This window comes from Dipodomys spectabilis, unplaced genomic scaffold (genome assembly GCF_019054845.1).
Source record: "Dipodomys spectabilis isolate Male_0828 unplaced genomic scaffold, ASM1905484v1 ptg000087l, whole genome shotgun sequence".
Lineage (NCBI taxonomy): Eukaryota > Metazoa > Chordata > Mammalia > Rodentia > Heteromyidae > Dipodomys > Dipodomys spectabilis.
In genome coordinates this window covers 473,117-498,194 of record NW_024870764.1, presented here as the reverse complement: position 1 = coordinate 498,194, position 25,078 = coordinate 473,117, and the positions used below count along the sequence as shown (strand labels likewise).

Sequence of the window (25,078 nt, the reverse complement as noted above, 5' to 3'; positions counted from 1 at the left end):
TGGGGCAAGAAAGTCCAAAATAACATCAACAACATCTTTCAGGAAACTATGAGTAAGAGGTCTTCTTTCTCAAGTTAAGAGACTGTAAGAAAAGCTATAGTTAGAGTGGAGAACTTGGGTTAGAGAATAAGCAGAGGGTGCCCATGTTGTTGTTTTTTTAAGTAGCTGAAGAGCCATCTTCCCAATAATAAATACTATACACTCACCTCCCAGGGTGCATGGAGGGAGGGGGTCCACATAGGCACCAAGGTCTGACTGACACCCAATTACATTTGGGCAGGGGGGCTAGCTAGTGATTGCTTGGATTCGTAGCCCTGTCCTTTGATGCCTGTTGAGCTTGAACCTTGAAGTCCAAACTTGTTGAGTATATAGGCAGAAGGAAGATCAGATGTGTCTTCAGTCTTTCCCCCTGGGCCATGTCAGGCCTCTTGATGCCAGCTTTCCAGACTTTTTTGAACCAATAATTCCTTCTTCCTCCATGAGGAATAGCTAGTAATGGACAGTGCCTGCCAGGCAGGAGACTCTGTCAATCTGGGTAAGCTGCAGCTGTTTCCAAACTCAAAGCCCCTCTCCAGCCCTCCACAGTTGCTACTGACTCATATATCTTGAACACCTCTGGGTTTTTCTTTTGTTGACCATTGTGGGGCTTGAACTCAGGGCCTGGATGCTGTCCCTCAGCTTTCTCTCTCAATGATAACATTCCACCACTTGAGCTACAGAGTAATTTCCAGTTTTCTGGTTTTTAAGTGGAGATAAGAGTCTCATGGCTTTTCCTGCCTGGGCTGGCTTTGAACTGTGATCCTTGGATCACAGCCTCCTGAGTAGCTAGGATTATAGGCATGAGCCACCAGTGCCCAACACCTCTGGGTTTTTTTCATTTGGCGCTATAAAGCTGGGGTGGAGCAAAAATTTGGAAATAAATTGCTTCCTTGGCACTAATAATATGTGTTAGCTCTAAGTGTTTGCTATATATACACACCTTTAAGGAATTTATATACAGTGAGTTTTCCCAGAGAAAGTATTTGGCTAAACATCAAGTTTACATCTGGCTAAATCCTGAGGACATTATGAATTTTCTGATGTTTATCCAACTCAACTAAGTGATTTTAAGATTTTCCTTTTTTTCCTGCTGGTACTGGGGCTTGAACTCAGAGCCTCAGACTCTCCCTTGGCATTTTTGCTTAAAAGGAAAAATCTACCACTTGAGCAACACTTCCTGTTCCAAGTTTAACAAATCTTGTATGGCATACACAAATTATCTAAATATATGGATATATATACACATGTACAAATAGATATTTATATACATATGTTTATATAGATTATTTATAATCTATGGGAATATATCTATGGGAATATATAATCTATGGGAATATATAAACATGTATCCCGTATGTGAGATATTATCTATAATATGTATATAAAACTGAATTTCACCCAGTCTTATTACTAAGACCAGCTTATCCAGTGAATTCATGTTTGATGTTCTTCCTTATCAAATTTAAAATTGGCAAAGATTGCTGGTCCATTCCAGAAAGCTTTTGTTTCCTAGTTTTTCCCTGTCAGATTAACATCACATTAACATTTATCCAATGGTAGTGCCACATAATTAACAGTGTACAAAAGCAAGAGCAGCTAAGTTGTCCTAGGTAGACAAAATCCAGTTCACCTTCTATTTAAAAAATACTGTGTTTAAAGCCAGTTGCTGATGTCTCACGCTTGTAATCCAAGCTACTCAGGAGGCTGAGAACTGAAGATCTCAGTTTGAAGCCAACCAGGGAAGAAAATTCTATGAGACTCATATCTCCAATTAACTTCCAAAAAAAGCTGGAAGTGAATTGTGGCTAAAGTGATAGAGCACAAGCTTTGAGCAAAAAAGCTGTTGGACAATGTCTAGGGCCGGAGTTCAAGCCCTAGAACCACAACAAAAAAAAGAATACTGTTTAAAAATGGGAATGGAATGACCATATTATATTTTGGTTTGCTTCTTACAGTGTGAGGTTTGCTGTGACTGTGGTAGAAATGTACTAATTTAAGTGCAGTTACTTTGCATTTGATTTCTAAGTTGAAATATTGACAGATAATTTTTTTAAATAATACTTAAGTATCTTCCCCTCTTACAAAAAAACTGCAGCTAACATCATACTAGTGAAAAATGAAATGTTTTGCCCTATTATTAGGACAAAGGAAGGATGCTTACTCTTACCATTCTTGCTCAACAGAGTCCAATGCTTTAGCCAACACAATAAGGCAAGAAAAAATTAAAATTAAATAAAAGTCATAGGATTTGAAATGAGAAAATAAAACTATCCTTATTCACAAAAAACTTGATTTTCTATGTAGAAAATTCCAGAGTCTATCAAAATAAACCTATAACTAATTGAATTCTACAGACCACAGGCACCACCTGCAGTGCCCAGACCCTGAGTTCAAGTTTCAGTAGTGGTGCGTGCATACACACACACACACACACACACACACACACACACACACACACACACACACACACGGGCAGAGCACACACACATTCACCCCGATACTGAGAATTACTCTGCACAAAATGAGATATTTCGGTGCTAAACAAAATCTACACAGAATGTCTATGCTGAAATTTCCAAAGTGCTAATGAAGAAGACTAGGAAAGCCTAAATAAACAGAATTTGGACATACTATGTTTGTGATTAGAAAACCATATAGTAAAGATAGAAATTCTTCCCAAATTGATCTATATGTTTGATGAAATTTCCCCTCAGAATTCAAATAAGATTTAACAGATCAAATACCTACAAGCAAAAATATGGACCTCTATTTTAGGTTGGAGTTTATTAGAAAAAAATAATTAAAAATAAGTCATGGATTGAAGTAGATTTAATACCTTATAAAAACAGTATAATGAAGAAAGAATGACATTGCCCTATTTGTTAGGAAATAGACTTGGAAAAAATTATATTAAGTGAAGTAAGCCAGGCCCAAAGAAACATAGGTCCCATGGTTTCCCTTTTTTGCAATAACTAGTATATGTCTGAGACAAGCAGAAATGGTCAGATAAGTTGATGTTAAGGGAAATGAACCCCAAGATAAGGACTCAAATGTTTTTTCTTTCTTGCTATTGTTTCTAGCATATTTATATTTCTTTGTTGCTTTGTATGTCCCTCCCCCATGGTATAACTCCTGTTTTCACTATATTTGATGTTGGAATAAGTTGTGGAGGGGAAGGGAAATAAAAAATTGTTTAAATAGGGATACAGGTGGACTCATTGCAACAATGAGATGTACAAGATGTTATGACGAAAATGAAGTTTACAACTTTGGTGCGGGGAGGGGGGGAGGCGGGGGGGGGGGGGGAGGAGGAGAAGGGGGAGCCGGGTGGCGAAGGCGGGGAGATGGGAAGGGATGGTAAGGAGAAACAAAGGAGGAGGCAACAATGCTTGATAAGAAATGCACTCATTACCTTGCCCATGTAATTGTAACCCCTCAGTACGATATTTTCACAATAAAAAATAAATAAAAAATAAAAATTGCATAATGAAACTTAACTAAAAACTGTTTCAAAAGGGAGAAGAAAAGAGGGTTAAGAAAAGAATAATATTAGTCAGGCATCCATGACTCACACCTATAATCTTAGCTATTCAGGAAGCTGAAATCTGGAGAACTAAAGAAAGCCTGAACAGAAAAGTCTACTAGACTCCATCTCTTTAAAAAAAATCAGTGGCAGGCACTAGTGGTTCATGCCTGCAATACTAGCTACTCAGGAGGCTAAGATCTGAGGAATGTGGTTTGAGGCTAGCTCAGTCAGGAAAATCAGTGAGATTCTTTTCTTCAATTAATCACCAAAAAAGTACAAAGTGGAGCTGTGGCTCAAGTGGTAGAGTGCTAACTTTGAGCAAAAAAAGCTCAAGGACAGCACCCAGACCCTTAGTTTAGGCCCTAGATATGGTACAAAAAATTCAAATAAAATAAAATCAGTAAAAATGCAGGACTGGAAGTGTAGTTTAAGTGGTGGAGTACCAGTCAAGTGTGTGAGTCTCTCAAGGCCAAATCCTCATATCACCAAAAAAAAGAGAAAGGAAAGAATAATATAGACTTAATTTGATCCAATTATATCACTTAACATGCATGATTATAAAAAGCACAATGAAACCCATTGTACAATTAATGTTAATAAAAATTTAATAAATTAAAACCAGATTTAACCATTCTATCTTATAAAATGCAGTGAATTATAAAATTATACATTAAACTATAATTTAAACTATAATTTATTAGCCTATAAAACTGTAATATTTCTAGATGAAAGCATAAGAAAATGTCTTCAGCACCTAAATTTCTTACACAAGTCACTAAAACACAACATATAAACACAAGGTTGAAAAACTGAGTATCTTCAAAATTAAAAATTTTGTTCTGAAAAACATGTCTTATTAAGCAAATGGAAAGACCAGCTGCAGAATAAGAAAATACTTTCATATCTGACATAAGACTTGCAAAGATGTGTAGCCTGACTGGCCAGTAGGGGAAAGCAATTTTTAACAAGTTATTACCAAATCTATCAGCATGGCTATATTAGTGAAAATAACAAACATTGAGAAAGATGTGATAAAACTGACCTCCTAGCCAGCCACCATGCCAGTGGTTCAGCCTGTAATCCTAGCTACTCAGGAGACTGAGATCTGAGGATCACAGTTCAAAGCCAGGTGAGGCAGGAAAGTCCATGAGACTCCTACCTCCAATTAACCACCAGAAAACCAGAAGTGGCACTGTGGGTCAAGAAGTAGAGCACTAGCCATGAACTGAAGAACTGGGGGATAGTGCCCAGGCCCAGAATTCAAGCCCCACAAACAACAACAACAACAAAAAACCTGACCTATTTATTGCTGGTGGGAAGACAAAATGGTACAGTCTGGAAAAGTTTGACAGTTTCATTTATTTTATTTTGTGATGATCTGGAATCATGAACTCTGAGCTGTTTTTGCTCAAGGCTAGTGCCCCACCACTTAACCCACAGCTCCATTTTTGGCTTTTTGGTGGTTAACTGGAAACAAGAGTGTTTCATGGACTTTCCTGCCTGGACTGGCTTAAAACCAGGATCATCTGATCGCAGCCTCCTGAGTAAAAAGGATTGCAGGAGTGAGCCTCAAGTGCCTAGCTCTGTGTGTGTGTGTGTGTGTGTGTGTGTGTGTGTGTGTGTCTGTGTGTGTGTGTCTGTCTGTGTGTGTGTGTGTTGATATTGGGAGGCTGATATCAGGGTCTAATGTTCTTCCTCATTTTTTCTTTCACAACTTAAGTTCTACCACCAGCAGCCATTCCATCAGTTCCTACTAGTTTCTTTTCTTTTCCTTTCCTTTTTTTTTTTTTTTTTTTTTTTGGTAGTGGGGCTTGAACTCTGGGATTGGGCACTGTCCCTCAGCTCTTCAGCTCAAGGCCATCACTCTACCACTTGAACCACAGCACCCCTTCTGGTTTTCTGGTGGTTTATTGGAGATAAGAGTTTCAAGGCCTTTCCTGCCCAGGCTAGCTTTGAAACGTGATCCTCACATCTCAGCTTGCTGAGTAGCTAGGATTACAGGCTTGAGCCACCAGCACCTGGCTTCCTTTCTTTTTTTTAAAAAAAATTAATTTTAATGATTATTTTTTTCCTTTTTTATTGAGCTTATTTTTTAAGTTGTGCTGAGGAACTGAACCTAGAGCTTCAAGCATACTAGGCAAGCCCTCTCCCACTAGGCCACATTCACTTCCCCTTTGTTGTTGTTGATCGTGGATCTTGAACACATGGCCTGGGTGCTGTCTCTGAGCTTTTTGGCTCAAGTCTAGTGCTCTACCACTTTGAGTCACAGTGCTACTTCCCCTGGCAGTTTCTTTTAACACTAAAAATACATTTATCTTCCAACCAAGACAACACAACATACACTTAACATCTGGCTCAGCAACTGCAATTCTGGGTATTTAGCACAAGGAAATGAATGTATGTTAGCACAGAAAACTCTATGCAATATTCATAGTCCTTCTTAAATTTATTTTTGCAGTACTTGGGCTTGAACTCAAAATGCCTCAGGCTTGTTATATAGACTCTTCTACAACAAAACCAGAACTTCTGCTCTTTTTTGTGCTTTTTTTATGCCAGTCCTGGGTCTTGAACTCAAGGTGTGGGCACTGTCCTTGAGCTGTTTTGCTCAGGGCTAGGAGGCATTCTACCACTTATGCCACAGCTCTGGCTTTTTGGTAGTTAATTAGAGATAAGAGTCTCATAGACTTTACTACCCAGCCTGGTTTCTTGCTTCCAACCACAATCCTCAGATCTCAGCCTCCTGAGTAGTTAGGATTACAGGCATTTGTCACCAGAGCCTAGCTGTACAATGCCTGTCCAGGGGTGCAAGTACACTTACACTGTGATGGGTGATTTTAGGCTTCCCATCATAATTATAATAATAGAAGTGCGCCACCGAGTGGCAGCTCTCAATTGAGGCCTCTAAAACTTTACTACACTGGCTGGCCTTGAACCACAATTCCCATCTTTGTATTCCAACCGGCTAGGATTATACATGTGAGCCAGTGGCACCCGGCTATCAGTTTTATCTAGTTTGTGTGTATGTGTGTGTGTGTGTATGCACCGGTGTATATGTGCACACACACATACACATGCGTGCGCGCGCGCGCGCACACACACACACACACACACACACACACAAACACAGGACTTTGCGCTGTCACTTGGCTGTTTTGCTTAAGGCTGGTGATCTATTCCTTGAACCACACTTCTAGTCTGGCTTTTTTGGCACTTAGTTGGAAATAGGAGTCTTGTAGTCTTTTTTGTCCTTGCTGGCTTTGAGTTTCTCTCCTCCTGAGTAGTTAGGATTACAGGCATGAGCCCCTAGCACCTAGCTCATTTTTATTTTTAAGAGATTAGAATGGGAAACATATCAGAGACCTAGTGGCTCAGGCCTATAATCCTAACCACATAGGAGGCAAGGACCTGGGGATCCCTGTTCAAAGCCAGCCTGGAAGGCAAGTCCATGAGACTCTTACTTCTATCAACCAGAAGTGGAGCTGTGGCTCAAGCAGTAGAGCACTAGCCTTGAGCAAAATGCTTTGGGACAGCGAAAAGCCTCCAAGTTTATACTCTAGTACCGACACAAAAAAACAAATTCAAAGCAAGCCGAATGTGGGAAAACAGTTTAACTGGTACATCTATACTACAGAATGTTACTCAGAAGTAAAAAGGTATGAACTATTAAGCTTCGGTGAATCTCTACAAAATGATGCTCAGTTAAATAAAAATCCTCAAAAAAGTATGATTCCATTTCTATAATATTCCCCAAAAGAGAAATTACAGAGGTGGTAAACATGTTAGGGATTCCCAGGGACTGGAAAAGGATGTGCCTATGACTCTAAAGTTTAGCAAGAATGAATGTGATAGGGAATCTACACAGTGATAAAATTGCATTGAACTATACACACAGATCCAAAAAGGAATGCATGTAAAATTACCGAAATCTCACCGGGTGCCGGTAGCTCATACCTGTAATCCTAACTACTCAGGAGACTGAAATCTGACAATCCTGTTTTAAGCCACTCCAGGCAGAAAAATCGCGGTGAGACTCTTACCTCCAGTAAATTACTCAAAAAAGCTGGAAGAGGTGCTGTGGCTCAAGTGATAGAGTGCTAGCCATGAGCACAAAGAGGCTGAGGAGGGTCTGCACCTAGGCCCTGAGTTCAAAGTCCAGGACCGGAAAAATAATTTAAAAAATTAAACATAAAAAATTCTGAAATGTAAATAAGCTCTGTGGATAGTACTATTGTCAGTGTTTTGGTTTTGATATTTTATTCTAATTATATAAGATATGACTATTGGGAAAAACTAGGTGATGGCTATATAAGACCTCTCAGTAATACTTTTTTTTTTACAACTCCCTTCAAAAGAAATTATGTATGAAGTACTACAAATATTTTGGAATTTACACATTTGCATATTATGAGAGGGAAATACATCTTTAACATGGAATAGTCAAATACAAAAGAGCCTAAATTACCGTTTATCCTGAAATACTTAATGAAAATAAGTATATGTAAACTCTTCATAATTGCATAAAATACATTTACAAACCTAGAGAAGTCAAAAAAGTTTTCTGTGAAACATCTGTATCACTCAGAATTCATCTAAAGGGTCAGAACTAGAAATATATAACTAAATATAATATCTATAGATATTTCCCACTCATTAACTATTGTCTTAACGAATTTTGGTGCTAACTAAGCAAGTACCCAACCTACAGAGCAGTTAGGGAGGCTGGAAGCAGTGGGCCCAGACTAAGCACTCACCACAGGGAATCTCTACAGCCATTACTGTCCTGATCTCTGTAACAAACAGGATGGAGATTCATTCTGTCTCCCAGTTTCTTCCTGTCTCCCCTTTCCTCTCTCTGTCTCTCGGTGTCTGTCAGCTTCCTTCCCCCTCCCCTTTTCACCTCAGCCCCAAATTAAAGATGGTTTTTCAAGTGATTCGGCCAGTTTCACTAGATGATTTGAGACAATCTCAGGAGTTGTTCTTTTTTAATGTCACCAACACATCTCTACAGCAACACGTGGTTGACATCAGTGACTCACAGGGAGAGAACTGACACACTGACACGGAAAGCACTGGTATCCTCAAGCACTTTGCTTGCAAAGGGACACTTGGGTTGCGAATTGTCCCTTGGCTTTATTATAGGCTCCCCAAGCCTAACGGACCTCCGTCAGGAGTGCGCTTCGAGTTTATGTTCACCCACAAGCCCTTCCCTACCTTTGGAGTTCGCCGGGAGCAAGCGGAGCGAGGCTGGGTTTCCACAAAGGGAAAGCTTCTCCACTTCCCAGTGTTCTGGGCCCGCAAGCGGAGCTCTCAGCTCCTCAGGGAAGAGCGCCTTCCCGCCCAGCAGGAGGAGCGGTAGAACCCACCTGAAGCACAGCACGCGGCTGTGGGCGGGGAGAAGTGGGCGGAGCCTGGAAGCGGGAGGCGCTCGCAACCAGCTCAGCCCGCCAGAAGAGCGCGCGGCGGGCAGGCGTGCAGTCGGCCAGCAGACGTGCAGGCGGCGGCGGGCCAGCTAGCCGAATAAGAGTGAACGCGTCCGGCGAGACGGGAAGCTGTTAGTGTGAGTGTGCGAGTGTGCGTGTGTGTGAGGGAGAGAGAAAGAAAGAGTGTGTCTGTGCTGTACGGTGGGGGGGGGGGGGGGGAGTGCAGCGTGGGGGGGGGGAAGGAAGGAAAGGGAAGAGGCGGAGCGTGGGAGCGCACAGTGTCAGGATACAATAGTGCTCGGCGCCGCCTAAGCCTGAGCCGCTGCTGTTGCTGCGGCCGCTGGCTAAAGCCTCCTCGGAACTGAGAGGCCTGATGGGCTGGCAGGGCGAAGGTGGGCGCCCGGCGGGAGCGGAGGCGGGTGTGCGAGGTGCGGGGGCGGCCGCGTGGATCTCAGCGGGAGTCGAGAAGGAGGGGCTGAGGGGACTACTAGGGGGCAGGTGCGAGAAAGGGAAGTGAAGAAAGCGGGCGGCGTGGGGGGCGGTTACCACGCCCACCCCTCAACCCGTGATTGGCCTTGCCCTGCAGCGTTGCGGGGGGCCCTAGTTTGGGACGCGGCGTGAGGAGCCACGAGCTCTTTGCGCCAAGGTAGGCGGATCCTGCGCGAGCGTGGTTGGGGGCGTCGGGGCGAGTAAGCTTGTGGAGTGGCGGCCTCTCCGAGGAGGCGCGGGTGGGCGCGGAGCAGAGTCCGGGTTCAGCCTCGCCGCGGCCGCGGAGCGCTCCGGCTCCCCGTAGCGGTCGCCTTGGGTGTCCCCAGAGCCGGTGAGTCAGGAGCTTCTGCAAACCCAGGTCAAGTGCTTGGTGGCTCTTCTACTGACTTGTGTGACCCATCGGAGCGGGTGGCTGGGAGTGCGGCGCGGGGGCGGGGTGCGGTGCGGGGACGGGGAGTCGGGGCGAGAGCAGGAGCTGGGCTGCAGCTACTGGTTATCCTGTGAGGAATGGAACCCCGTAACTGGTAACAGCGGTTCGGTCGGGTGTCATTTTCTCGGCGCCCCCTTCTCTTGCAGTCCTGTGCATAGTAGGGGGCTCGGGGCTCTAGCGGGAGGGTGTCCTCTATGGGCCCCAGGAGGCTTTCTGGTCTGGGGAGGAGTGAGGGTGCACCGTGGCTGTTACGGAGTTGGTGGGCGGGAAGAAGCTTGTGTAGGGCGAAAGGAGTATTGGGCATTACTGGAGAGCAAGGAGGCACCCCCTCGGAGCAGAAGCGCAGGTCCCCTGCTGACTGGCACACTTTTCTCTTTACATTGTTGCTAGCTGCAAAGTTTGCAGGCACCTGGAGCGCTCCTGGCGATGGGAAAACCGTGCAGGCTTTGCAAGTTGCAGAGAAATTTTCCCGCAGCCCCCTCCCTGCCCCCCACCGCTGTCGACTTCGGAGAAGAGAACTTTTTGGCGGCTCCCAAGTTTGTTTTAATTTTTCGCGCTCTGCGGAGGTGGGAAAGCAGAAATAGATACATATTTGAAACTTGTAAATCTTTTTTATTCCCTCCCATTTTTCAGAGCATAGCCAACAACAGCTTCTGTGACGTTTGCACCTGAAAACCTGTGGGCTCTCCAGTGAGTGATCATGTTTATCTGTGGAGGCATGTTTAAATTTATGTGGTTTATGTAGTTTTGCTATGCACACTTATAGCTTATAGAGGTTTGGCAAAAAAATATAAGGTCACTCTTTTGCTTTCTAAGTTGAAGGAAATCGATGGCCTTAGATGTGCACTGGGATTTTTTTTCCCCTCTTATCCAGTGAGATGCTTTTATCTGTGAAGCTGAGGATGGGATTCCCGCCCATATTCCTCCACAGTCTGGTTGTATAAGAAATCAAAACCATGTTAATGGTGATTCCAATGGTCTGGAGTGAATGGCCATCATATTCTCTTTATTCAGTATAATAAAGTTAACTAACTCTAAACTCAGAAAGTAATGGAAAAACATTTCGGTAGAAACTGGTTGCACAACCTCATTGCTGACAAACCAGAATCCACTTTCCCAGAGTAGTTCTCTTAAATACCTACCCTGTAGCCACTTGTCAGCCAGAGGTGGGGGGGGGGCGGGGAAGAGTGAGAATGAGAGCAAATCTACTCAGGAGGTTGAGATCTGAGGATCACAGTTGGAAACTAGCCCTGGTAGGATACTCCCTGAGATTCTTATCTCCAGTTAATCACCATAAAGCTGGTACTGGAGCTGTGGCTCAAGTAGTGGAGTAGGACCCTTAAGCAAAAAAGCTAAGTGACTGTTCAGGTTGTGCATTCAAGCCCCAGTACCAGTACACACACACAGATGAGGTCTAGGTGTAAGTACTTGATTTATGAAAGGATAGTACCATCTCTTCAAGGATTACCTAAGATCTCTAAAACCTGCTACTCAGTGCCCAGTATGTATTAAATTATCAATAAATGTTCTTATTATTGCCACCTTTTTGTCAATTGGCAATGTTGTTACCTACAGAAAAGCTCTTAGCCCATTATTGATGTCTTTAAACAGTTTCTGAAATTTTCTGGTCTGCTCCAGTGTAATCACAGTTATGCTATTCTGACTCTAGAATCCACACATTGTCTCCCCACTCTTCTGAGTCATGTTGCTAGGCCTTGGAAGTGTGGTATGAGTATTGGTCACAGGTAGGGTTGAGTAAAGAAAGACTTTCTACTCTCCTTAAAGTGCTTGTGATCAGCTAGGAGCTAAGAGTGAGTGACTTGGAAAGTAGCCTTTGGGCTACTGAGTCACCTTCAGGCTTGCAGAGGAGGTTTCCAGGGCCAAGTCAGGTGATAGTTTCTGACATTCATCAAAACTGGTATGAATTGGTAATATTAAAGAACAAGAATGTGGAAGATATGTGTTTATTATGACCTTCTTTAGTAATGTTTGTCTTTTCCCTCTCTTGTATTCCAGTAACCATAATTCCCATTCCACCTACCCAGGATACAAGAAGCTATATCTGTCTTTTCCTTAAAGAACTGGTGAGAGCAGTATAGGAGGCATCATGTATTTGTGAAGATGTAACATAATACAGGGCTCCTACAAACTAATCAGAGATACAGAGAACAAGATTGAAAAGATTAAACATTATCATGGAACATAATGAACCTACCTCCTCATGGAGTTTACAAAAAGTAAAGGAGCTCAGGAATATTTAAATTGTATGCTGGCTTCCATTAAGAAAATCTCTCATGAAGTAATTTACTATGACCTTTACTAGCCCACTTTATAAACATGAGGTTAGTATTGGCACTGTTCTAGGATTTTTCCCCTTTTTTTGGCGGGTCCTAGGTACTGTCCCTGAGGTTTTGCTCAAGGCTAGCACTCTACCACTTGCCACAACTCCAAGAATATCACATATTCTAGGTGGGGCTGGCTTTGAACTACGATCCTCAGATCTCAGCCGCCTGAATAGGTAGAATTTCAGGAATGAGACACTGGTTAATACAATTTTTTTTTGTATGCTGCTAAGCATCAAACCTAGGGCCTTAGACTGAACTGTCGGCTGTGACATCTACCTAAAATGGAGACACTTTAATAGCTTCAAAAGTTTGGTGTTCTAAGAATAGTGGATAGGAAAGCTGGAACATCATCTGCAAGGTGTGGAAGGAATGAGGATGAATGGTTGGAAATGATGAATGAATATTACAGCTATCAAGTGGTCATTGCAGACTACTGTCTTGAGTTTTTTGGGATCTTTGTGAACCCCCCCCCCCATGTTATTGCCTCCTTTCTATAAGTCTATCCATAAACAGTAGTGGCAAAACACCACCAGAACTCTCTTTGTGCGGGGTACTAGGGAAAACTTGCCTAATCCCTTAGTTCAGTTTGGGAAAAGGAAAACTAGAATTTAGAGCACTACCCCTCTGAGCATGAAATCAGGACCCTGAAGGTTATGGTTTGTCCTGAAGTGGGGATATTGTTCTGGGGCTTTGGCCAATAGGAGACCCCTATAAGTTCATGAAAACTTCTTAACAAGTAATTTCATTTCTACTCTGACCCAGAAGCCATGCCTATGCCCTGCTACCCAAGAAGCTTTTTCCTTTGATATTGGCTTATAGACAAGAAAACCTGAGCCTGGAATGTATTTTAGAAACAGCTAACAATGAATACGGTACCAGCATGGTTAGTACACTAGACCTTATTGTTCAGATCTTCTGGGAAGCTTTCTAATAGTCTTCTTTTCAAAAATTTAGTTTTGATAAAATATTGTAAGCTCAAAAATGTTGCAAGATTGGTACAAAAAGCTCACTGTATTCCCCTTACCCGAGGTCATCAATTATCAGTAGTTTGTTTTCATTTATTGTATCATTTGTTCATTGTTTCTTTTTCCAAATCGTTTCAGCATAATTAATGAGAAATTGGTACTTGTCAAGGCCATCCTATCTTTAAGTGTCTCAAGTGTAGCCACTAGTGTAGCAGAACTTTGATGGTGGGGCCTGACCCATAGATAAAAGTCTTCAGTATATCTATGAAGCACACATTTATAAATCATGTGGAGTCTCTGGTGCTAGGTAAAGAACTCATCCATTGTAAATGTATTTAAGGTAAACCTCCTTTTTTCTCACCATTCTTGTTAACTTTGTTCCTAACTATGTCAGACTTTATTGTTAGGAACAAAAATTTACTCCCCAACTCAGTGACCATAATAATATTCTTTAACATTTTTAATTATTCCAGCAAATGTGTGTTACTTCTGTTTACTGAAAGAAAGAATTGAAAGATGGTTATACCCTTAAAAAAAGCTCCATTTTCAGTGAAAAGAGAGTAAGGAATATTATCACAATTAGGGGGAAGAGCGTTCTGCTGAAGGGACTATCTTGGGAGCAAGGGATGGGGATACAGGCTTGGGTAAGGATGTGAAGAATAGATGTCTGTGAGTTATTTATATGAATCTCCATCTTTTCTGAAGCTTGATGCACTTAGATGATGAAGTTCATGATGTAGGGCATTTGGTATCATACGTACCACAGGGATAGTACCAGACCAACTTGAATTTGAATTCTGGCTCTTTCCCCTTGATCTAACCAGTTACTAAACTTTGTGCTTCAGTTTCTTCATCTATAGACCACATGTCTGGATGGAATTGAAAATGTAATTGAGATAAGAATTGCTCTGTGAATGCTCACTTCATCTTCTACAGAAATGGAATATGCAGGGAATAGCATGAAAAATATAGGTTAAAGTGGGACCCAATTGGGCTTATTTTTGTTTTTTTTCAGCAATAACTGATTAATAGTTAAGAAACATGATAGAGGGCTGGGAAGGTGGCTCAGTGGTAGAGCACTTGCCTTGCATGCATGAGGCCCTGGGTTCAATTCCTCAGCACCTAAGCAAAAAGAAAAAAGCTGGAAGTGGCACTGTGGCTCAAGTGGTAGAGCGCTAGCCTTGATCTGAAGAGCTGAGGGACAGCGCCCAGGCCCAGAGTTCAGGCCCCACGACCAGACCCCCCCCCCCCCCCAAAAAAAGAAAAGAAACATTATAGAGGGCTGGGAATGTGGCTTAGTGGTAGAGTGCTTGAATAACTAGCGTGCATGGAGCCCTGGGTTTGATTCCTTAGTACCATGTAAACAGAAAAGTCTGGAAGTGGTTCTGAGGCTCAAGTGGTAGAGTGCTAGCCTCTAGCAAAAGAAGCTCAATACAATACCTAGACCTTGATTTCAAGACCCTGGGCTGGCAAAGAAAAGAAACATGATAGAAATTACCATATGGAATAATAAAAAGCAGCAATGATTTGTTAACCACTTTTTCTTTACAAGGCACTGGATATTTCTCTTAGTTGAGGATCTCTCTCCTGAGGTATATGGTTTAGAATGGTAAAACAGCTAACTTGCTCAAGGTCTTACAGCAAAGAAGAGGTAGAATTTCTTTGTGTGGGAGAAGAAGGGGGTACCATTGGAGTACCCTTGGAGCCTCAAGAATGAGTAGTAATAAACAAGGTAAAAAGTAGAGAGAAGGGATTGCCAGGAAAAGGCAACAGCAGGTGTTGTGAGGGCACAAAGGTGGTAGAGAGATTTGGAAAGAATCCACAGAGGTGTAGCTAGGTGAGGTAGGCAGGAAAGGATTGACAGGGCCTTAAGGGATCTCATTAAGGATCTTGTGTTTTATTCCTAGGACAATGGGAAGCTGTTAGAAGGTGTTTTCACCCTTTCCTTAAACCACGTGTGTATAAAATCCAGAAATGTATGTAGTGTAATCTAAATAAAAATGGTTTAAGAAGTCCTCAGTGTCACACTTTGTGATGTAATAGAGGCAGTGTGTCTGTTCCAGATGTGTAGATCTTAGCAGTTTTTACTGTGTACCACGAACTTTTTTCTTTTCTTTTTTTTTTGTCGTTCGTGGGACCTGAACTCTGGGCCTGGGTGCTGTCCCTCAGCTCTTCAGCTCAAGGCTTAGCAATCTACCACTTGAGCCACAGCACCACTTTCAACTTTTTTGGCTTATGTGGTGCTGAGGAATCAAACCCAGGGCCTCATGCATGCGAGGCAAGCACTCTACCACTGAGCCACCTTCCCAGCCCCTCACGAACATTTCTTAAAGAATTGCTATGATGCTGTAAGAAGCTGGATTTGGAATGCTTCTAAAAGAAAGATTCAATCAGACTTACATATCTGATAAATCTTTCAATTTTTACCCAATCTTGACAAATGGATTAAAAAATTGGAATTTTATGGAGACAAAAATCCAGATGTCCACCAACCCTGGAAACATGGGTTGATGTTCAATGTTAGAACTGAAGCTGTCAGAGCTAGGAGCGGGTGACTCATGCCTGTAATACTAGCTAATCAGGAGGCTGAGATCTGAAGATCCAGTTCAAAGCCAGTCCTGACTGGAAGTGTGAGACTCTTATCTCTTTTTTGCCAGTCCTGTGGCTTGAACTCAGGGCCTGGACACTGTCCCTGAGCTTCTAGAAGCTCAAGGCTAGCACTCTACCACTTGAGCCACAGCAGCACTTCCAGCTTTTTTTCCTGTTTATGTGGTACTAAGGAATCAAACCCAGGGCTTCATTCATGCTAGACAAGAGCTCTACCACTAAGCCATATTCCCAGCTCAGAGCCTCTTAATCTCTTAATCACAAAAAAACAAAAATGGAAAAACGGAAGTGAAGCTGTGGCTTACATGGTAGAGTACTAGCCTTGAGCAAAAAAAAAAAAAATCTCAAGGACAGCAGTAAGCCCGGATTTCAAGCCCTAGGACTAGCACCCCCCCCCCCCAAAAAAAAAAAGATATGAAACTTTCTAGTGTAGGACTGATTGAAGCATAGCATGATAAATGTACTTCAGTGACTAACTGGAAAGTTGTTAGGCTTTTTTAGTTTTGTATGTGTATGTTATCAGTGATGGCAGACAGTACATACATGAGGATATGGGAAGGCTTACACATTTTTTTCAATGCTTACGTATTTTTCATTCAGGTATTGGGGGTTTTATGTTTTGAACTCTTCCTTGTGTGCGCATAATCAATTTTATGGGAGGAAAACCAGTGTTCTTATTCACTGGCCATATTTACTAGGCCACTAATGTATTTACTTTTAAGTAGTAGCTGATACAAGCTTTTGCAAGAGAGGAGAGTGGTTAGTTGGTGATTGAATCATATAGTTTAGGTTTGCTCAGACATTTAGTGATTGCAGGCTGGCCAGCCTAGGTAGGAAGACCTAAACTAAGATGGATCAGTTCCTCTCCATTTGTTCTTTCCTGTAGCTAGCAGGTCTGGACTTGTTAGTATGGTGGTCTCAAAGAGCATGCCATAAGCACTTTTCAAATGTCTGTTTTTATCACACCTGCTATTGTTCCATCAGCTAAATCACACGCATGCTTCTATGGCCAACCCAGAGAAATTGTGGGAGGGGACCATTGAAGGGGATGACTACAAAGAAATGAAAAAGTGAAGGTCTTTACTATAATGATTAATAATAATTAGTAACGAACATTTTCACTCATATTGGGGACATAGCACAGTGGTAACGTCCTAGCTAGCTTGTGCGAGGCCATGGGTCATATCTTCAGCAATTTTTTAAAATGCTTTATAATTCCCAAATTTCTGGAAATTTAAGGATTGCTTCCTTATAGTTAGTACTCAAAGACATATTACCATAATTTTATTGTATTAAGTATTCTCTTTTCTTTTTTTCTTTTTTTGCTGGTTCTGGGGTTTGAACTCTGGGCTTAGGCACTGTCCCTGGATTCCTTTAGCTCAAGGCTAGCACTCTACCACTTGAGCCACAGCACCACTTCTAGCCTTTTCTGTTTATGTGGTACTGAGGAATTGAACCCAGGGCTTCATGCAAGTTCAGCAAGCACTTTACCACTAAGCCCTAGGCCCAGCCTGTGCAATTCTTTTTAGTGTAAAAAATGTACTTCTTGCATTCTTTTCATTTGCATATGTTTAATATTTGTTCTTTGTCTCTTAAAAAAACAACTCTGTTAATACTTTTGGCAAATATTGTTAAAACCCACTTTTAATAATAGTATATTCTAGAGACCAACTAATATGAATAAACTGTTAGGATCACCTCTTCTGCCATGTGTGAAATAGAGTGATGGTTTCTCTAAGAGGAAGCCAAAGAGACAGGGTTTGCATTTTAAGTATTCTTGTAAATGGCTTATCTACTCGTTGATCTTGAGTAACTATTATTTAAAGGAAGCCCTGGGTTTCCTCAACATCTGTTCAAGCTTTAATCACAAAAAAATTTAGTGTACCAGATTGTATACTAAGTTTTATAATTAAACAGAAAGATGTACTTGAGAATCTACCACCACCTGAGAAATGAGAAAAACATTTGGAACCTCTACTTGGAACCTTTAAATATTTCATAATTTGTACATAAGAGAACAAATTCTAATTCGGGCTTTGTAATAAGGACAAAAGAGTCTCTGTAGGTATGTTTTATTAGATGAAAACCTTCCTGTGGTTTCAGTGGAGAATTCAGCATAGCACGGTGAAGTATTTAGTGGCCAGGAACAAGCAATTTGAGACATTGGCTTTTGATCTTTGGCCTGGAAGATGTCAGATAACATTCTTCACATAACTTACATAGGCTTTACAGCAGCTTAAGGACTGAAATTATTACATAAAAATGCAACTAGAAATGGGAAACTGTGTACAAGGGTCATTTTGGGCATCTCAAAGGTGTATATGTAATGATAGAATCTTATCTTCTCTTAACTCCAAGGATAAGAAATTAAAAATCCCTAACATTTTAAAAGTCAGTGCCTTGAAAAGAGCCATCAAAATGTATTTTGTCAAGCACTGGTGACTCATACCTGTACTCCCAGCTGCTTAGGAGGCAGAGATTAGGAGGATCATAGGTCAAGGCCAGTTGGGCAAAAAGGTAACAGAGGCCTCATCACAACCAATAATTGGGCATGGTGGTGCACTTGTTATCCTATAGTTGTGTTGGAAGTGTAAGTAGGAGGATCAGGTTCCAGGCTGGCCTGGGCATAAAAGAACCCTAGCCAGATTCCAGTGACTCTGCCTGTTATCCTAGCTATTCAGGAGGCTGAAGTCTGAAGATCCTAGTTTGAAGCCAGCCTGGACCCAAAAGTCAATGAGACTCATCAGGTAACCAGCAAAAAAGCTAGAAGTGAAGCTGTGGCTCAAGTGGTAGAGTGATCTACTTCTGGCCTTTTCTGGTAGTTGATGGTAGCATTTCTGCCCTAGCTAGTTTCAAACTGTGACCCTCAGCTCTCAGCCTTCCGAGTAGCTAGGATTACAGTAGCTAAGATTACCAGCACCCAGCAATATATACATTTTTGCTAACAAAATTTCTGGAAGGCTGTTCAAGACACTGATAGACTTGTGCATGCATGGACAAGAGATAGTGAATAGGAAGATATTTCATTGCATAAACATGTGTATCTTTTATATTTTAAGCTATACAAATTTCCCTGTCTCAAAAATGAAATATGTATTTAAAAAAAACATGGTATAAGATAATGATGGTGGAAATCTTCATGAACTCCTTTCCAAATTGACCTGGTCAGATCTATTCTGGTTCAAAAAAATACTTCCAGTAAGATTTTGCCCTAGGAATGCCTTCATAGCAGTGTACTTTTGATTTTTATGGTACTGGTCATTGGGATCAGGGCTTTGTGTATGCTATATACACACACAAATCTTTTAACTATGGGGCTGGGAAGGTGGCTCAGTGGTAGAGTGCTCGCCTTGCACACCTGAGGCCCTCAGCACCACATAAGCAGAAAAAGCTGGAAGGGGTGCTATGGCTCAAATGGTAGAGTGCTGGCCTTGAGCTGAAGAGCTGAGGGATGCACTCAGGCCCAGAGTTCAGGCCCCATGACTGACAAAAAAAAAGAAAATCATTTAACTATATTCCTACTTTTTCCACAGTGCCATATGAGTGGAATCCTACCAAATAAAGCCTTTTTGGTCTGAATTGTTTTACTTAGTACATCCATATTATGTGAGTTAAGAGCTTTTTTAATTTCCTTTTTAGTGACTGGCTAATGCTCTATTCCATGTACTGCTTTGTTCATTCTCCTTTTTGAAGACATTTAGGATATTCATTTTTTTGATGATTATGACTGAAACTGTGGTAAATATTAGCATATAAATTCTTTGGTTGGCCATGTCAGTTTGAGAACTGTTTTCTTTTCTCAATTATTCTGCCTCATTCGGTGATTTTCTCCTGGGTTCCAATGGTAAATTTATTATACTTTTACCTCATAGTTCTTGAATACTATCTATTTTTCTCTACTCTTTTTTGTCCTTTTGTTTTAATTTGTATTTACCTGATCAGTAAACATGATCTTCAAGCTCACTGATTCTTTTTTGCCATTATCAGCTTTATTGTTGAACTTACTGTTAGTTTGAGGTTTATATACTGGTAGGGTGTGTTTTTGTTTGTTTTGAAGGGTTTGTGTGAGTAGTACTGATAAGGGAGATTGAACTGGGCCTTGGCATTTATCATTTGAGAACACCCTAGTACTTTTTTTAACATTTTTATTTCTAGTATTCCCTTTTTACTCCAACCTTCATTTTTTTCTTTGGTGGTACTGGGGTTTGAATCCAAGGCTTTGTTTTTGCTAGGCAGGTCCTCTACCACTTGAACCATCTCTTCGTTCCTTTTTACTTTAGTTTATTTTTTCAGATAAAGTCTCTATTTTTTCTTTTGCCAAGAACCATTCCTGACCTGTGATTCTCCTGTACCTATTGCCTCCCATGTAGCTAGGATTACAGGAGTATATTACTATGTCTGGCTTGCTGATTGAGATGGAGATATTCAGACTACTTACCTGGGCTGGTCTCAAACAGTGATCCTCCCAAATCTCCACCTCCAAGTAGCTAGGATTACAAGCATGAGCCTCTATCTCTACCCAGCCAGAATTTTCTTATTTTTCTGTAGTACTAGGATTTGACTTCAAGGATATTTGCTTGCTAGTCAAGAGTGTTACCCCTTGAGCCATGCTTCCAACCCTAGATTCTTTCTTACAGCTTCCATTCCTTTGCTGAAATTATGTCTGGTCTTGCATATTAAGTGGTTTTTCCATTCATTCATCTCACTTGCCTTTTTCCTCTCAAGGCTGGCACTCTACTACTTAAGTCACATACTACCTCCAGCTTTTGCTGGTTAATTGGAGATAAGAGACTCAAAGATTTTTCCACCTGAGCTGGCTTCAAGCTGTGATCTTCAGATCTTATCCTCCTAAGTAACTAGCATTATTAGGTATGAACCATAAGTGCCTGACTTAATTATAATTCTATTAATTTTTCTTTATGGCAGTACTGGGGTTTTGAATCTGATGGTTGCTAGGCAGGCACTCTGCTGCTTCAGCTACACTTTTCAGGGTTTTTTTCCTTTAATTATTTTGAAGAGAGAATTTCATGGTTTTGCCCAGGACCAGCCTCTCAACAAGCCTTCAGTATTCCTGCTTATACACTCCAGGATTAACAGGCATAACCACTGTGCCCAGCCCTAATTTTTTTTTCTAAATTTCTTTTTTTCTTTTTTACTGGTCCTGGATCTTTAACTCTGGCCCTGGATGCTGTCTGTCCTTGAGTTTTTGTGCTCAAGGCTGGCACTCTGCCACTTAAGGCAAGCTCCACTTATGGCTCTGGGGGTGGGGGGGGGGGGGAGTTAGTTGGAGATTAGTCTCATGGACTTTTCTGCCGAAGCTGTGCTGAAGCTGACTCTGAGCCAAGATTCTCAGATCTCAGCCTCTTGAGTAGCTAAGATTCCAGGCATGAGCCACCAGTACCTGCCTTAAATTTCATTTTGATAGTCTCCAAACTCATGTTATACTGAAGTTTTATATGATCACTTTGTAACTTAAAATATTTTCTTGCCTTTTGTTATACCCCATAAAATGGTGAAAGCTAAACAGAAGATGCTAAGGCAAATATTTTATATATTTGGAGAAAAACATTGGCTCATTCTGCTAGATGTTTAGTGTGGGAGATTTGTGTTAATCTAGTTAGGAGTTGGCCTGTTTTCACTATAGACACCAAAGATTTCCAATTCCTCTAGTCAATTTGACTGTTTTGGTTGGCTTTGAGTTTTTACCTTGTGATACTTCCAAAGACCTATGTTTTTGTTTTGTTTTGGTTTGGTTTTTTGTATTCCACAGTTACTAAACAGTTAGTTGGTTTGCCAGGTAGTTGTGGGTGGTTAGTGGAGTTCAGGGTAGGAGTTCTTATAGTCTTCATTAAGCATGAGATTTCAGCAGGTACTAGAACCTGAGTATTAAGTTTGTCACTGACAAAAAATTTCTGTTCTGGCCTGGGAAGGTGGCTCAGTGGTAGAGTGCTTGCTTTGCATGCATGAGGCCCTGGGTTCGATTCCTCAGCAACACATAAGCAGAAAAAAAAGCCAGAAGTGGCGTTGTGGCTCAAGTGGTAGAGCGCTAGCCTTGAGGTGAAGAGCTGAGGCACAGTGCCCAGGCCCAGAGTTCAGGCACCACCACCGGATCCAAAAAAAAATTTTCTGTTCTTCCTTCAAGGCTGGAGCTTCTTTTTTTTCACATGGTTCACTGTCCCCAGCTGTGTTGGATATCTGTCAGTGTTCTGAAGCTGTGGCTCTTAAGTCCTTCCTCCCTGAGGAAAGCCTTTTGTTCTGTACCAGACATAAAGGAAAGGAGTCTAGGCAAGTTTCACAGTGGGTGCTTCTTTGCTGAGCCAGCCAGCACTACTCTGAGAGCCATCTCTGAAGTGTTCCTTGGTCTTCACTGGAAGAGCCTTTCTGTAGGAAAATCTTTTAAGAGTGTGGAAACTTACATGTCAAAACCCTGACCTTCATATTCTGGCTTCCAGAAATTTGTTATAATTTCTAGTTTAATCTTCCTATTAGTGTATATGCTCACAGACCTGTATAATTGTGCAAGCCCCTGTCTCTCCATATAGCAGAGTATTGGTTTGTTGTGCAACCTCAGTTATCTCACAGGTCCAATAAAAGTAGTTACCTTTAAGTATACCTAGCTTCTTTCTTTGTTATAAAGGTAGAAATTATGGCTTTGTATGTCCAAGATGAAACTTGAATCCTAAAGTAATGTACAAGACATTATGTTGAAAAACGAACTTCACAACTTTGGCGGGGGGGGGGGGGGGGGGGGGGCGCAGATTGGATGAGGAAACAAAGGAGGAGGCAACAATGCTTCTTAAGAAATGTACTCATTACCTTGCCCATGTAATTGTAACCCCTCTGTACTGTATTTTCACAATAAAAAAAACTTAAATAAAATAAAAGATAAAAATAATTTTAAGATTAAGTGATTACATAAATTTCACAGTATTGTAGGATACTGATACTTCAAATTATAAACACTATTTTGGTCTATAAAGTTTGTGAATTCTATAAGTCTTTTTTTTTCTCGGTTGTGGGGCCTGAACTCTGGGCATGGGCACTGTCCCTCAGCTCTTCAGCTCAAGGCTAGCACTCTACTACTTAAGCCACAGTGCCACTTCCAGCTTTTTCTGCTTATGTGGTGCTAAAGAATGGAACCCAGGGTCTCATGCATGCAGGCAAGCACTCTACCATTGAGCCACCTTCCCAGTCCAAATTCTGTAAGTTTTGACAATACAAGTATTTCTTCCAGGTTGGGTGATATGTACAGTTCTTTCCTTTTGCTTAATGTTAACTGTTCCCTCATTCCCTCTCATTCCCTTGTTCCCATTGCTGCCCTTGAGTTGCTTAGTTCATTTTCATCAATATCCAGTGCAGCTGATGGGCCCTTCTTTTGTATATTTTCCCCTGTTTCCCTCTGACTCTGTGTCCTAATAACTTCCCTCAGATGTGCATATACATATACATATATATATATGCACCATATATGAAGTCAAGAACATGGAATCATTTAGAAATTATATGACATATTAAGTAGATGTCCTCTGTTTCTTAAGTCTTGTTTACTTTGTCATATCTCCTTGCATTTTTGGATTTAACATTTGCATAATGGGGAGACCATGTGCCATTTGTCTCTGCTCTTGGCTTGCCTCGCGTAAAATGATTTGCTCTATTTCCATCCATTTCCCTGTGAATGCCGTTATTTTGTTCTTTCTAGTGGCTACATAATATTCCATTGCATATAGGTAACACAATTTTTTGATCCATTCATCTGTAGTGGGACATCTGGGTTGTATCCATATCTTGGCTATTGTGAACAGTGCTGCAATGAACATGGAGGAAGTGCATGTGTCCTTATATTGTGGTTCCTGTTGTTCAGGGTAGATGCCTAGAAGTGGTATGGCTGGGTCATAGGGGAGGTCTATATTTAGCTTTCTGAGGTACCTCCAAACTGCTTTCCAAAGTGGTTGTATTAGTGTACATTCCTACCAGTAATGCAGTAGCGTTCATCTTTCTCCGCATTCCCACCAGCACTTGTTGCTGGCTGAATTTAGGATATGGGCCATTCTGACTGGGATAAGGTGGTATCTAAACTAAGTTTTAATCTATATAAATTGTTAAAACAATGTATGACATATAGAAACTTGGTACAGATTCATTTTTTCTTTACTTGTCCCTTGCCTCTTTGGATGTTAATAGCGAAGCAGAAACAATCAATTACGTATGCTTTGTAATTATTGAGCATGTTTTTAGCACTTGTGAATTGCCTGATTAAAAATTAAATCATGAGTCTGTTTGGATTGTTTTGTAGTACTTATAACAGCTGTCGTTTTTTTTTTCCCTTTACATTACTAGGTACAATTGAGTTGAATATCCCCTGTATTATGAACAAGACACTACATTCTGAATAGAATACAAGCCTATCTGGTAAGTAGAATAGCAAAGGGTTCCTCAAGGGCGATGAAATTCCTGTTGAGGAAAGGATGTTGTAACTTGAAAAATATTAGAATCATGTAATAAATATTTGTCTTTAAACCAAGGAAATCAACTTACAAATGTATCTATGATGTGTGTATGTATGTGCATGTGTAAAATGTTTAGTCTTCAAAGCATGTAGGGAAGGGCAATGGACTAATGTACAAGAATCCTGTATAACATCCAAAAGTTGGTCCAAATATCCATTTTTGATGGTTTTTAACTTGCCCTCCCAACATTGAAGACTCATGTTAAAAAATTTGTGAATATTACCATATTTCATACAAGAGGCTGCAAAAAGTAGAATAGAATCAATCAGGCATATTGAGTGCTTTGCTGTCTAAATATCAAGCTTCAGGTGCTATAATCCTCAAATCCTCAAATATATTTCCCACAAAATAGATAATTTGTAAATCACTAAGCTATATTTTATACTTTTTATATTTTGGTGATGGGGATTGAACCTAAGATCTTGGACATGCTAAGCATGCAACTGTACATACACTTTTTTACCTTTTATTATCATATATTTATTATACAGTGGGGTTTCATTATGGTTTCTAGGGTGATATTGGGGCATGAACTCCATGCCTTGCAATCACATTGGGCTTTTTTACTCAATCCTTGTATTCTACCACTCGAACCACATTTCCAATTCTGGATTTTGCTTGCTAATTGGAGATGAGTCTCATGGACTTTTCTGTTGGAGCTGTCCTCAAACCAAGCTCTTTTGAGCTCAGGCTCCAGGGTGGCTAGAATTACAGGTGTGAGCCACCAGCACCTAGCTTATTTTTAGTTTT

General features: G+C 41.1%; 1 protein-coding gene across 1 annotated transcript in view; it reads left to right on the top strand.

Annotated features, from left to right (window-relative positions):
* The first annotated feature begins 9,011 nt into the window (after positions 1-9,011).
* The window catches only part of Jade3 (jade family PHD finger 3), a 106,771-nt gene continuing 90,704 nt past the window's right edge, over positions 9,012-25,078 (top strand). The window contains exons 1-2 of the mRNA XM_042684484.1: positions 9,012-9,122; positions 24,159-24,230. The gene's annotated coding sequence lies outside the window, so the exon portion shown is untranslated. The remainder of the gene's footprint in view (positions 9,123-24,158; positions 24,231-25,078) is intronic.